Source organism: Heloderma suspectum, chromosome 5 (genome assembly GCF_057233095.1).
Source record: "Heloderma suspectum isolate Gila_16-S chromosome 5, 16-S_ref, whole genome shotgun sequence".
In the NCBI taxonomy this organism is placed as follows: Eukaryota; Metazoa; Chordata; class Lepidosauria; order Squamata; family Helodermatidae; genus Heloderma; species Heloderma suspectum.
In genome coordinates, this window is record NC_139462.1 from 209565538 (window position 1) to 209579033 (window position 13496).

Genomic DNA, 13496 nt, shown 5'->3' on the forward strand with positions numbered 1-13496 from the left:
CAAAGATGAAAGAAATGGTGGGAAAAGCAATGTCTGGACTCCTTGTAAAATTTCATGAATGAGGAAGGGTGACTGCAGGATAAAAGCCTGGCCTGGAAGCATCCCATATTTATAAGTATTTCCCTTGTTAATGTATTTGGTTTGTGTGTGAGGACAAAATGAGTTCTGCTAAATAGCATCTGTTTTGCTGCTCTATTCTGATATTTTGAGCTTGCATCCCCTCCTCGAAATTCCAGTAAAAGCTACTAATTTACTGGTTATGAAGTTCTTTCATAATTTTGGTCCAAAATGCCTCTCTGCAGCATTAATTTACTATGGCAAGTTTAAAAAAAACTTCACTAGTTGGTATTTCAACAATAACTAATTAATTGTCTGATTTTGTATGTTTACACTTTTATTGGATACAATTAGTGTGGGAAGAATGGGTGTAAAATAGGTGCTTACTAATAAACGCACAATACATGGACTTCACCAGACAGTCAACACCGAAATCAGATTGACTACATCCTTTGTAGCCAAAGGTGGCGGACATCTATGCAGTCGGTAAAAACAAGACCTGGAGCTGATTGTAGTTCAGATCACAAACCTTATTGCACAATTTAGAATCAGACTAAAGAGAATAGGGAAGACCCACAGATCAGGTAGATATGAGCTCACTAATATTCCTAATGCATATGCAGTGGAGGTGAAGAATAGATTTAAGGGACTAGATTTAGTAGATAGGCTCCCGGAAGAACTATGGACAGAAGTTTGCAACATTGTTCAGGAGGCGGCAACAAAAAACGTCCCAAAGAAAAAGAAAACCAAGAAGGCAAGATGGCTGTCTGCTGAGACACTGGAAGCCGCCCAAGAAAGAAGGAAAGCAAAAGGCAACAGTGATAGGGGGAGATATGCCCAATTAAATGCAAAATTCCGGAGGTTAGCCAGAAGAGATAAGGATTTATTTTTAAACAAGCAATGTGTGGAAGCAGAAGAAGATAATAGAATAGGAAGGACAAGAGACCTCTTCCAGAAAAGTAGAAACATCGGAGGTAAATTCCAGGCAAAAATGGGTATGATCAAAAACAAAGATGGCAAGGACCTAACAGAAGCAGAAATGATCAAGGAAAGGTGGCAAGAATATACAGAAGATCTGTATAGGAAGGTTAATAATATCAGGGATAGATTTGACAGTGTGGTCAGTGAGCTAGAGCCAGCCATCCTGAAGAGTGAGGTTGAATGGGCCTTAAGAAGCATTGCCAATAACAAGGCAGCAGGAGATGACGGTATCCCAGCTGAACTGTTTAAAATCTTGCAAGATGATGCTGTCAAGGTGATGCATGCCATATGCCAGCAAATTTGGAAAACACAAGAATGGCCACCAGATTGGAAAAAATCAACTTATATCCCCATACCAAAAAAGGGGAGCACCAAAGAATGTTCAAACTATCGAACAGTGGCACTTATTTCACATGCCAGTAAGGTAATGCTCAAGCTCTTGCAAGGTAGACTCCAGCAATTCATGGAACGAGAATTGCCAGATGTACAAGCTGGGTTTCGAAAAGGCAGAGGAACTAGAGACCAAATTGCGCTGGATAATGGAGAAAGCCAGGGAGTTTCAGAAAAGCATTGATTTCTGTTTTATTGACTATTCTAAAGCCTTTGACTGTGTGGATCATCACAAATTGTGGCAAGTTCTTGGTGGTATGGGGATACCAAGTCATCTTGTCTGCCTTCTGAGGAATCTGTATAACGACCCAAGTAGCAACGGTAAGAACAGACCACGGAACAACGGACTGGTTTAAGATTGGGGAAGGAGTACGGCAGGCCTGTATACTCTCACCCTACCTATTCAACCTGTACGCAGAACACATCATGTGACGTGCTGGGCTTGATGAAGCCAAGGCTGGAGTTAAAATCGCTGGAAGAAACATTAACAATATCCGATATGCAGATACCATTTTGATGGCTGAAAGCGAGGAGGAGCTGAGGAACCTCATGATGAAGGTGCAAGAAGAAAGTGCAAAAGCTGGGTTGAACTTAAACCTCAAAAAAACCAAGATTATGGCAACCAGCTTGATTGATAACTGGCAAATAGAGGGGGAAAACGTGGAGACAGTGACAGAGTTTGTCTTTCTAGGCGCAAAGGAAATCAGCAGACATTTACTTTTTGGGAGGAGAGCAATGACAAATCTTGATAAAGTAGTTAAGAGCAGAGACATCACACTGACAACAAAGGCCCGCATAGTTAAAGCAATGGTAGTAACCTATGGCTGCGAGAGCTGGACCATAAGGAAGGCTGAGCGAAGGAAGAGAGATGCTTTTGAACTGTGGTGCTGGAGGAAAATTCTGAGAGTGCCTTGGACTGCAAGAAGATCAAACCAGTCTATACTCCAGGAAATCAAGCCAGACTGCTCACTTGAGGGAATGATATTAAAGGCAAAACTGAAGTACTTTGGCCGTATAATGAGAAGACAGGACACCCTGGAGAAGATGCCGATGTTAGGGAAAGTGGAAGGCAAAAGGAAGAGGGGCCGACCAAGGGCAAGATGGATGGATGATATTCTGGAGGTGATGGACTCGACCTTGGGAGAGCTGGGGGTGGTGACGGCCGACAGGAAGCTCTGGTGTCGGCTGGTCCATGAAGTCACGAAGAGTCGGAAGCAACTGACTGAATAAACAACAACAAACTAGTTGTAGCTGGAAAAGCCAGATATATCTGTATACTGAATCCCACCCACCCCAATATATATTTCAGGATGGATGTGTATGTTGCAAGACTACAGGATCCACACCATGGATTCCATAACATGTGAGGGATACACACAACTTTCTTTTCTACTACATTTTTGCTACACTATGCAGTTGGCATTACATCCCTGCGTTGGGTATACACAATGCACGCACAATTAAAATATGTGTATTGCTGTTCTGTTATTGAACATATAAGGGTACTAATATTGCATATCTAATTTTAAAAGTGTTGTTGACACATCTTTCTTTCATCCTTTGGTAAATTACCTTCTGAGCAATAGCATGATCTCCCATGGGTGTTCAAGTTCTCTGATAACTTGTGCACTGGTTTCTGTAGTAGTTGTGTAATGCCATCTTGTGGACACAGACAACCTGAAATATTGATAAAATAGGTTATTAGATAAAGAATGAGGAGCACAGAGATCTAAATTTCAGAATGTATTTCAGTAACTGTCTGAATGTAACATATAAAACAAAGCAAAACACCATATTGGTCCATTAAAAAAATGCCAAAATCCATGATCACCTGGTTATGGATTTTGAAATCTCTGAAAGTGGTTGCTATAAAACTAGGGGTGTGGAAGATTTTTGATCTGGGGACAGTGTTGTCTCCCCCCCCCCCGCCCCCGAAGCTGCACCAAAAGAATTGTGTGTACTCATACCTGTATCCAGACATGAGCTGTGATGGAGATACATAAATTCGCTTGTATTAAGTACAGAAATCTGTTTGGTTGGAATTCTAATAGCCAGACTGTAGCAATTATGGGTGTTAAATTTCCATATTGTCTGCTTAACAATCACTCTCTTAGGAAGTTATGGAGTCAAGAGCTAGTATAAAATGCAATTCACCAATTGATCACTTCACTTTGATCCAGCTATCACATGCTGTTTGTCAACTATGGAAGTATTTCCTAGAAACACGGCCTGGCTGATATCTGATTCCAGCTAGCCTGCTTTCACTTCCTATATTGAACTGTATGTTAATTAAAATTCCTTTGGACTAGAGAACATATATATATTAGAGGTGGGCAACTTCGGGTTGTCTGGGGGCCAATTTCCAGCCTCCGGACTCTTCTGGAGCCACACCCCTTTTGTGGCACTGCCTGCAGCGGCAAAAAAAACAGTGGCAAACTGCTATAGAGACTCACAAGGACCACACTTAGCTTGAAAATAAGCTCAATTTGGCACTTTTGAATCTCCATAGTGGTTTGCTACCTAGTTTTGGCAGGAAACTGCCAAATGTTTTAGCTGTTGCACCACCAAATTTCAGCAGTATGCAGGGGTGGTGGGGGCCACACTCAAGGCCATGGGAAGCTACATATGGCTCCTGAGCCACGTGTTTCCCACCCCTGATATGACTTTGTTTGACCAATTATACCCCATAAAGACTATGATATTGCATGGAATAAATAATCCCTTTTCCATATAAGGATGGTTCCTCTTGGGTAATGTGGGCTGTGTTTAGCTATGTTTCTGTAGACATGACATAATATATCTGATGGTCTTAGGTTTGGCAAAACTAGAGATGAAAAACCAGAAGCCATGTGTTGGGTAAATGGGCATCTTCTATCTTGTGAGAGTGTCTTACGTTTCCTTAGTTTTCTCATATATCTAAATGTATGTCCTGTTTTTCCTCAGTAAAAGGGTTCGTTGTTTAAGATTACTGCTGGATTTTGCTTTGGGGATTTAAATTCATTTTCACCTAGATACACCTAGGCTAATATTATTCAAATGGTATTGAATCAAGTTAATCTTTACAAAGGCTTATAGCGGTGGTAGGCAATGTATGGCCCTCCAGATGCTTTGGCCTACAACTCCTATTATGCATCACTATTGGCTATGCTGGCTAGGACTGATGGGAGTTGTGGCCAAGATATCTGAAGGGCCACAAGTTTCCCACCTCTGGCTTATAGGAAGGTAAGAGAGCCTCTTTGTTGAAGAAGAAAATATGTAAAATGTAGTGCAGATACCATATTTGTATTTTCGTTAACTAGGTATCTTTAGCTATGTCAGTATAAACTGGTAAATCCTGGTGGCAACATCTCTGTGAGGTCTCAGTGGTGAAAGCTGGGAATCTAATCTATCCAGCCTTGGAGCTGATCCAGATCCAAGGCTGCATCGGAGTATGATTAGCGCCCGGACTCGGCTCGATCGGTTGTTGGGTTAATGACACATTTTAACATTTACAGTGCAACCGTATGCATGTCTACTCACAAGTCACACTATGTTCAATGGGACTCACTCCCAGGTAATCCCATGCACAGGATTACCTGGGAGTAAGTCCCATCAAACACAGGTGAGGAGACATAGTATTAGTCTCTCTACACAGATCTTTTCCCAGATAACTCTTGGGCATCAAGTTAACCCAGATAACTCTTGGGCATCAAGTTAATATTCAAATGCAAAGTAGTTTTGTATTTAAGAGATCAGTGTAAAGGTTCACTTCCTATCTATAATGCTGTATGATTCACTTTGAATTTAAAAAATGTTTACTGAAAAAATGGGTTTTTATATTTTATCTTTACAGTTCGTTTTATCATTAATTCAAATTTTAACTTCCTTAGCCTAACATGTCTTGAAATAAGGGGATAAAAATCTAAATAAAATAATTAAGCACACCTTTCTGTATTTTGCTTCTGTTCTTATGGTGTGTGTTTTTCCATCAGTTGTTTTCATTGGGTTGGATCTGGACTGAGTCATACTTAAGAGAAGACCCATCGAAATCCAATAGGAGGGATTCAGACTGAGTCATACCTCCAAGGTGGCCCACTTCAGTTTTATATTTCGGCTTTGTCCAAAGCTGCTGCATACCCCTAGCCTGGTGTGTGGTAACTTTCAGTTTAATAAACATGTATCTTTCATTCCCTAATACAATAAGATATCAAAGTCCAAAATAGCCTCAGAAATAAATGTGTGCCTTTAACTCTTGACTCCACTGATTTGGCTTTAGTTATTAAAACTAGCCTCTGCTAATTAATCTAGTACAGCTTTAGTTTATCTACTAATTGATCCAATCAAGGTTTTAGCCTAATAATAAAACACAGAGGCAGTCTCCTGCAGTCAGCAGAAATTTTACTTCATGAGAAACTCTAGAATTAAATGGTCTGAGGTAAAGCAGTCCTGCCAAAAGTTAAATAAATGACAGCTCCCCTTCCTTTAGAATTTGGTCCCAATTATTGTGACAGAATATTCCCTGGTAAAGAAAATGAATGGAATTTTATATATTGAATATTTTGTGTACATGAGGGCTGTCAGATGTATGTAGAGGTTTGCAGCCATTTTCTCCTTAGCAGCTTAACCACATAACTATGGGTAAGTGAGGGGATCGTAGGTGGGAATGTATGGTGAGTAATTCTGTGCTCTTCCAACGGTTGGTTCACAGAAGTGAAGAATGAAATGGGTTAAACTTACTTATCACAGAGTAATTCAGTCTGAAGTGCAGTATGCTAATATGAGGTATGCGGCAACATACCTCAGACACTTGGGAAAAAGTCTTCCGGAAGTGGCTATGGACCATGTTTATGAAATAGCTAGAGTGTTACTTGGACAATTAGGCTCAAGTGCTTCTATAAATCTGATTGGAAGTGGCTGAACAATGTTTGCCTCTTCTGCATGAAGGAGACCCCCCACACACATTGGTAATGAAAGAATTCTGAGATAATTGAGTTAATAAATCCTTCTTCAACAATGGTGGGCTACAATCTTACCCCAAGCACACTTTTCATTGCAGAATTACACAGAAGTAGACCTACAGTGTAGTCCTCATAGGACAGCCTTCCCCAAACTTGTGTCCTCCAGATATGTTGGACTACAACTCCCACCATCCCCCAGCCAGCATGGTTGGGGAAGGCTGTCCTAGGACATGGTCACCTCCACAGTAGTAAACAATGTCTTTAAATGTAGACAGTATCCACAAAAGTTTATTCCATAATATTGTTATCGTTTAAAATGCCAGAAGACTCCTTGCTTTTGCTGCAACAGACTAATATGGTTATCCTTCTGGAAACCATTACTATTTACAGTAACGGTTTCCCAGCTTCAGGTGGTATAAGATCATCTTCCTCCAGTGTAGGCTCTTGAGGCTGCATAGCTAAATTTGCTGTTTTCCAGATCACACACAAAACTATTTTGTGACCTTTGAGTTGGCCTAATAAAGTATTAGATAATGGATTGTGGACATTTTCTTTTGGAATGTTTCTTTTGGCCAACACAGCTACCTTTGCTTGACCTGAAGAATATTAGCCTCTGATATAGAACTTAATTTTAATGATGTTACATATTGCAGTTAATAGTTCAGTATCATCTCATAGACTCCCTTTAAGGGCTCCCAGGTAAATTAATTTTGGCCCTGGTGACTTGAAGCTTTTTAGTTTGACAATTCATTACAAGACCTCACACTTGGTCATCTCCATTTTACACAGTTCTTCACATGCACTACGATGGGGAAAAGATCAGGTGCAGGAAGGGGTACTGTATACAGTTACGATTACTTCAGAAAGGATGTTGTAGAGCTGGAAAAAAATGCAGAAAAGAGGCAACCAAAATGTTCAAGGTTGGAGCAACTCCCATATAAGGAAAGGTTACAGTGTTTGGGGCTATTTAGCTTAGAAAAAAAATGAGTAACGGGGTCACAAGAAAGGTATATTAAATTATAGTGTGGAGAACATAGGTGGATGACCTCAGGTTCTAGTATTACAAAAAAGGGAGAAAAATGTATCTCATAATACTAAAACCCTGGATCATCCAATGACATTGAATGGTGGGAGATTCAAGACAGATAAAAGGAAGTACTTCACACAGCGCAGGGCTGGCATCAAGGGTAGGCATGATCAGGCACCTGCTGAGGGCCCGCACCCCAGCAGGGGCCTACCGACAAAGGCCCCCTGGAGTTGTTCCTCCTCTTCACCATTGCAACGTGCTTGTTCACGTGCCTCTCACTCTGGCCCAGACAATGGGGGGGGGGGAGGAGGAGGAGGAGAAGCCACCACTACCTACTTGCTCAATGGCTGTCTGCTTGACAAGTCAGCAAGTGAGAGCACTGATGAAAAAGAGGGGGAGATCTAGTAGCAGCTGGTGACAATGGTGGTGAAAAGCTAGACTCACTGACCGAGGGGGCCCATTGAGGGTGTCTTGCCCAAGGGCCCACAAAAACCTGGAACAAGCACTGACACAGCTCATAGTTAAACTATGGAATTTGCTACCACAGGATGTAGTGATGGCCACCAACTTGGATGGTTTAAAAAGGGATTAAACAAATTAATGGAGGATAGGGATATCAATGGCTACAAGTCCCAATGGCTGGCCTGCTCCAGCTAGGTTCAGCTCATTGCTATGCAAACACAGAGTTGATTACGATAGAGAAGTCAAGCAAGCAAACGTCGAGCACAATTTTACTGGACTCACATGGATTTTCCAGAGAGAAGTCAGAGGAGTAGCCAAGGTCAAACACACAGGGTATCAGTCAAGTAGAATCAGAGTCCAAAAGGCAGCATCAGGCAGAAGTCCAAAAATCAATAACATGGAGGCCCAAACATGAGTCAGGGTACAAGATACCAGAGCAGAAGACACAGCATTGTTTTCAGCAAAAACTAGACTAATAATGCAGGCTTCTATTACCAGAGCCTCTTAAGCCTGTCCAAAGCTCAGCTGCAGTACATTACAAGCCTTGCTCCTGACGAGTTCCACCCTCTGGAGGAACCCTTCTATGAACTTGGGTACTGCTTCTTAAAGGAGCCCTACTGATCAGCCTCTTAAGGCAATGAAGCTCTCTCGGACTGGATGGTTGCTCAGCCTCTGTCTCTGAAGCATCCCTCATCCTGCAGGGGACAGACCCATGGCCCTCTTCTTTGAGGGCCAAGGCTCCCCTGTGTCTCCTGGCAGGGGTGGCTTCATGGCATCATCTGTCTCAGGGAGTTCTAGCTCTTCAGAGGATGATCCCTCCTTCAGGGGCATGACAATGGCCTTCAGTATCAGGGACAGTGTACCTCTGGATGCCATTTGCTAAAGAACATGAGTCAGAGGGTGTGATTGTACTCATGTCCCTTAGGCTTCCCTTAGGCATTTGGTTGGCCGCTGTAGGAGCAGAATGCTGGACTAGATAGACCTTTGTTCTGATCCAGCAGGGCTCTTCTTATGTATGTGGAGTTGGACTGATAAAGGTATTATAGCAGGGGTGTTGCAAGGTTTTTAAAAGTTCCGGGGCACAGACCCATAACACAAATTTGCATGTGCTATCTATCTACTTATCTAGCCCAAGACTAAGTGCACCTCTAAGATAGATAGGTTGTGTGTGTGTGTGTGTGGTGTGCATGTGGTGTGCTTGCATGTGAATATAGATTACATACATATAGAATAAGTGTGTGCTGACTCCCCCCTTTCAACTCAGACCCCAATTCAGCATTTTGGAAAACATCCCACTTCTGCTCGGGCCAATTTGTAGTTGGTCCACTTCAGCTCAGCACCAAACCTGAGTCAAGGTTTGGAAAAATGAGTCTTTATGCTTCCTGTTGACTATCATGGGAAATTAGGGGGAAAAACTGTTACTTTTTTTCTCATGGTCAGAACTGGATGATAATTTCAGGCATAGTAACCTGAAGGAGATTACACCTGCCCAATGTTGGAAAAATAGGTGCAGGGTTTATATTTTGACTTTCTTTTAAAGGGAACTGCCAATAACATTTTTATTCCTTGGAAGAATTGGATAAACATTTCAGGATTCATTGCCCCATTAGAGGAGATCATGTCTGCCAAATTTCAGAATGATAGCCACAGGGGGTTTTGTGCAAGGGTAGCCTTGACATTTTGAGGTCTCCAAAAGAGGACATACTTATCTCCCTATGTCCCTTGTGGACCATTGTTCTGAAAATTACAGACAGCCTAGAGGTGTCCCTAAGTAAGAAACCAGCAAAGTTTCAGAAGCTTAGGTGCTGCAGTACATGTAGAAGGGGAGTTCTCCAATTTGGGGGAGGGAGTGATTTGCTTTCACTTCACCTCCTCCCCAATAATTTTTAGGTAAATTCATATGGGAATGCACAGGCCATTAGAGATGTCCCCCAGGCAAGAAACCTGTGCAGTTCCTGAAGGATATACATGTATGCAAATTTAGAATTACTAGAATTTATTTACATTTCACCAATGTTAGCAGCAGGGGAACATGGGCAGGAAGGTGCTATTGCACTCATGTCCTGCTTGTGGGTTTCCCACATGCATCTGGCCACTGTGTGAACAGAATGCTGGACTAGATGGACCTTGGTCTTATGCAGCATGGCTCTTCTTGTGCTGTAAAACATAGAGTGCCTTTGAACATATGCAGAATGCTTTTCTTTCACCACTGAGCACTTACATTCTCCCCTGATCAATTCTATTCCCCTCCATGCAACCATCCCTCCTCATCCTACCATCCTCCAGCAACTCTTTCTTCCCTTCCTTCTCTCTCTTCAAAATTTCATTGCAAGTAAGCTCCAAGAGTGGGCATGTAACTAAGAGCAGAAAAGTAGGGGGAGAGAGAAAAAACAATGAGCAGACTGTGGAAGGAAAGGTGGCACTCTGCCCTCTGGTTTAAAAGGCTGGTGCATTCACACTAGATCCCCTATTGGTCTGCCAAGGGAGTGAGTCCTAAGGCCTCCTAGTAACAGCAAGGCTACTGAGCGCAGAGGGGAGAAGCAGGCTTATATTAAGTACAGCTGTGCACTGCTTCAGGTCCAGAACCGAAGCAGGGTAATTTGGACTAAATCTGTCTGGATCCAAAGCAGGTTCAGATCAGTTCGAAGTGGGTCGGATCGGTCCAAATTGCTTCAGATCGCTTCAGACGATTCTGAAGCCCAGACAGCTTGTCTGGGAAATGTAATAATTTCCTTACGATTAGGAGGGGGAGAGGAGGAGTTGAGAGGGTGGAACTGAGCCTTGGCAAGTGACATCTAGCTGCCAATAGGGCTGAACTTTTAACCTAGCAGTCTCCCATCACAGTGGGGTGATTGAAAGTAGGGTGCAATCACTTCTCTGTAAGGAAAGGCTTCGATGTTTGGGCTCTTTAATTTAGAAGAGAGGCGAATAAGGGGGGAGGTTTATAAAATTATATGGAATAGTGAAAGTGCAGCAATGCAATAAATAAGCTGAGTTCAGTGTGACTTTTTCCCAGGTAATGTGTATCATAGCCAAAGAGATGTTCAACTTTTTTCTTCCTTTAATGAGGAGCATCAGGTCATCCAGTGAAGCTGAATAGTGGCAGATTCAGGACAAAAGGAAAGTACTATTTGCACTTCCAAAAAACATACACCAGAGATTAGGGATAGTGATCTCGTAATGGTCACCTTAAACACCTTCTGATTAAGATCTCTGATCCTCTGTGTGGCTTGACAGTTTTTACTTTTTTGTTTTAGTCTTTGAGAAAAGGAAACTTTATGTATGGCTAGCACAAAAGCCACTGGACCTTACTGTTCGAAATTTGGTAGGTTCAGTCAGCTCCATAGGGGCTGCCAGGTCCCCAAATTCCATGCACTTACGTGGAAGCACACACAAAAATTATAGCTCTTTGCTTTGACAGATTTTCTTGAAAAAAGCAAATTTTACCTGTGGCTAGCACAAAAGCCACTGGACCTAACTGCCTGAAATTTGGCAGGTTTGGTCAGCTCCATGGGCACTACTAAGTCTTCACATTTCATGTATGTATCATACAAACTAAAAAGGTTATAGCTGTTTCTGTTTTCCAGTGCAAGTCAATGGGAAAGTGTAAAAAATGGCAATTAGGACAGCTCAAAAGATCCGGGGCACAGCTCAGAAGATCTGGGAGGCCATGCCCAGGTGAGCCTGCGTATAACAATGCCCCTGTATTTCAGTGATACGAATTTTGGAAATTTTCTTGTGGAACCTTTACAAGGATATTTCAGGCTATAGCCACTGGAGGGAGCCAAATTTATTCTTAATAAGGTCTACTGTGCTCTGTATTGATAAAAGGCTACATAAACGTTTCTTGATCAGACATTTAAGAAATTTAGGCACCTCATAAAGGAAGGTTGATTTCCCTAGTGATTAAGGGATGAAAAGGGTGTTATGGTCAGTAAAGCTGCTTCATCTTCTGAAAAACTACGTTGTTTTGGTGAAATAACGGCTGTGTGAAGTTGTTTTCCCACCACTGCTATGAGAGCCACTTAACATGCTTATAACAAATATTTAAAATGTATGTTAAGGTCAAAAAGTCCAAATCTGGAACTGGAAATTAAGTTCTCTACATATTTCACTGACCTAAAATTTGTATGTACTACAGAAGTTTCAAGGGATGATTTGTGCGATGCTGGAATAAAGCTCATAAAGTCAGAATCAGTGCTGCTCTAAAAATGTCCTTCAAAACTAGTGGTCTAGTGGACCTTGAAATCAATCTGTCATTATATTTAACAGATTTACTGAATGCACTATGGTATTAGCTGTGTAACAATATAGCCCCATGTAATTTATCAATTGAAAATTAGAAGGGAAGTGTGTTGTTCTTATTCATGATGAAAGGGGGCTGCTGTGTGCTTTACAATTACTGGCTCCGAAGTCCATTCTGGACTATCAGAGAGCAGTGTAAATCAAATCCCTCTGACATCTCTAACCCAGTAGAAAAAGTACCCATTGACAGGAAGATTGCCTACAAATGATTCTCAATTGCACAAACTTTTGAGATATGGGCAAATGCCTTTACTAGACTATTTCTCCCTTTCTCCATGGCTTTTAAAGCCTCTGGATCTTTCTTAGAATCATGGGCATCTTAGCTTTCATTTAAAAACAAGTTTCTATCCCTCATGAATACGATGTGAAAATGTGATGGCCAAATGTGTGACAATATGGAAACGAGAAGTTAAATGGAAAGAAATCCAAAATTATTGTTTGTCAGAGTTTGTAGTTTTGGAGGGGCTGAAAAAAACTACCTTAAAAAAAGAAAAAAAAATAGAGCACATCTACAAGGTGTAGTTTGGTACTGATAGTAGAAATACAAGTTTGTGTTCCAATTCATTCCCAAAGTGCCCTAAACCTGCAAGTTTATTATAGCACTTTTGAGTCATAATGGGTTTTCAGCACTGATTGTTGGTGCCTATTCCATCACTGAGAGCAGCTGTTACAGAAACAGCAGTCTTGCACAATCAAAAGGCAAGTCCTTGCATTAACGTACAGGTGATAATGAGATTTTGGAAATGAATTCACTCTTTACCTGTATACTGAACGAAGCAACTGCATTGTCTTTTCCTGGTTAACTCCCCAGTGGATTTTTCTAGTGTGGCAGCTCCTTTGATCTTATTGATGTGAAGAGGAAAGCATTTCCTTTACTGAATTTAATTATATATCAGGGTAAGCTATCAGATCCCCTTCATGGATCACTGCCTTGTTGTGGCGAAGGGGCTTGCGTAACTCAGTGAAGCCATAAGCTATGCCATGCAGGGCCACCCAAGACGGACAGGTCATAGCGGAGAGTTCTGACAAAATGTGGTCCACTGGAGAAGGAAATGGCAACCCACTCCAGTATTCCTGCCAAGAAAACCCCATGGAATGTATCACAAGGCTAAAAGAGATGACGCCGGAAGATGAGCCCCTCAGGTTGGAAGGTGTCCAATATACTACTGGGGAAGAGCAGAGGGAATTTCCAAGTAGCGCCAGAAAGAGTGAAGCGGCTGGGCCAAAGCCGAAAGGACACTCAGCTGTGGATGTGTCTGGTGGTGAAAAGAAAGTCCGATGCTGTAAAGAACAATATGGTTTAGGAACCTGGAATGTAAGGTCAATGAATCAAGGTA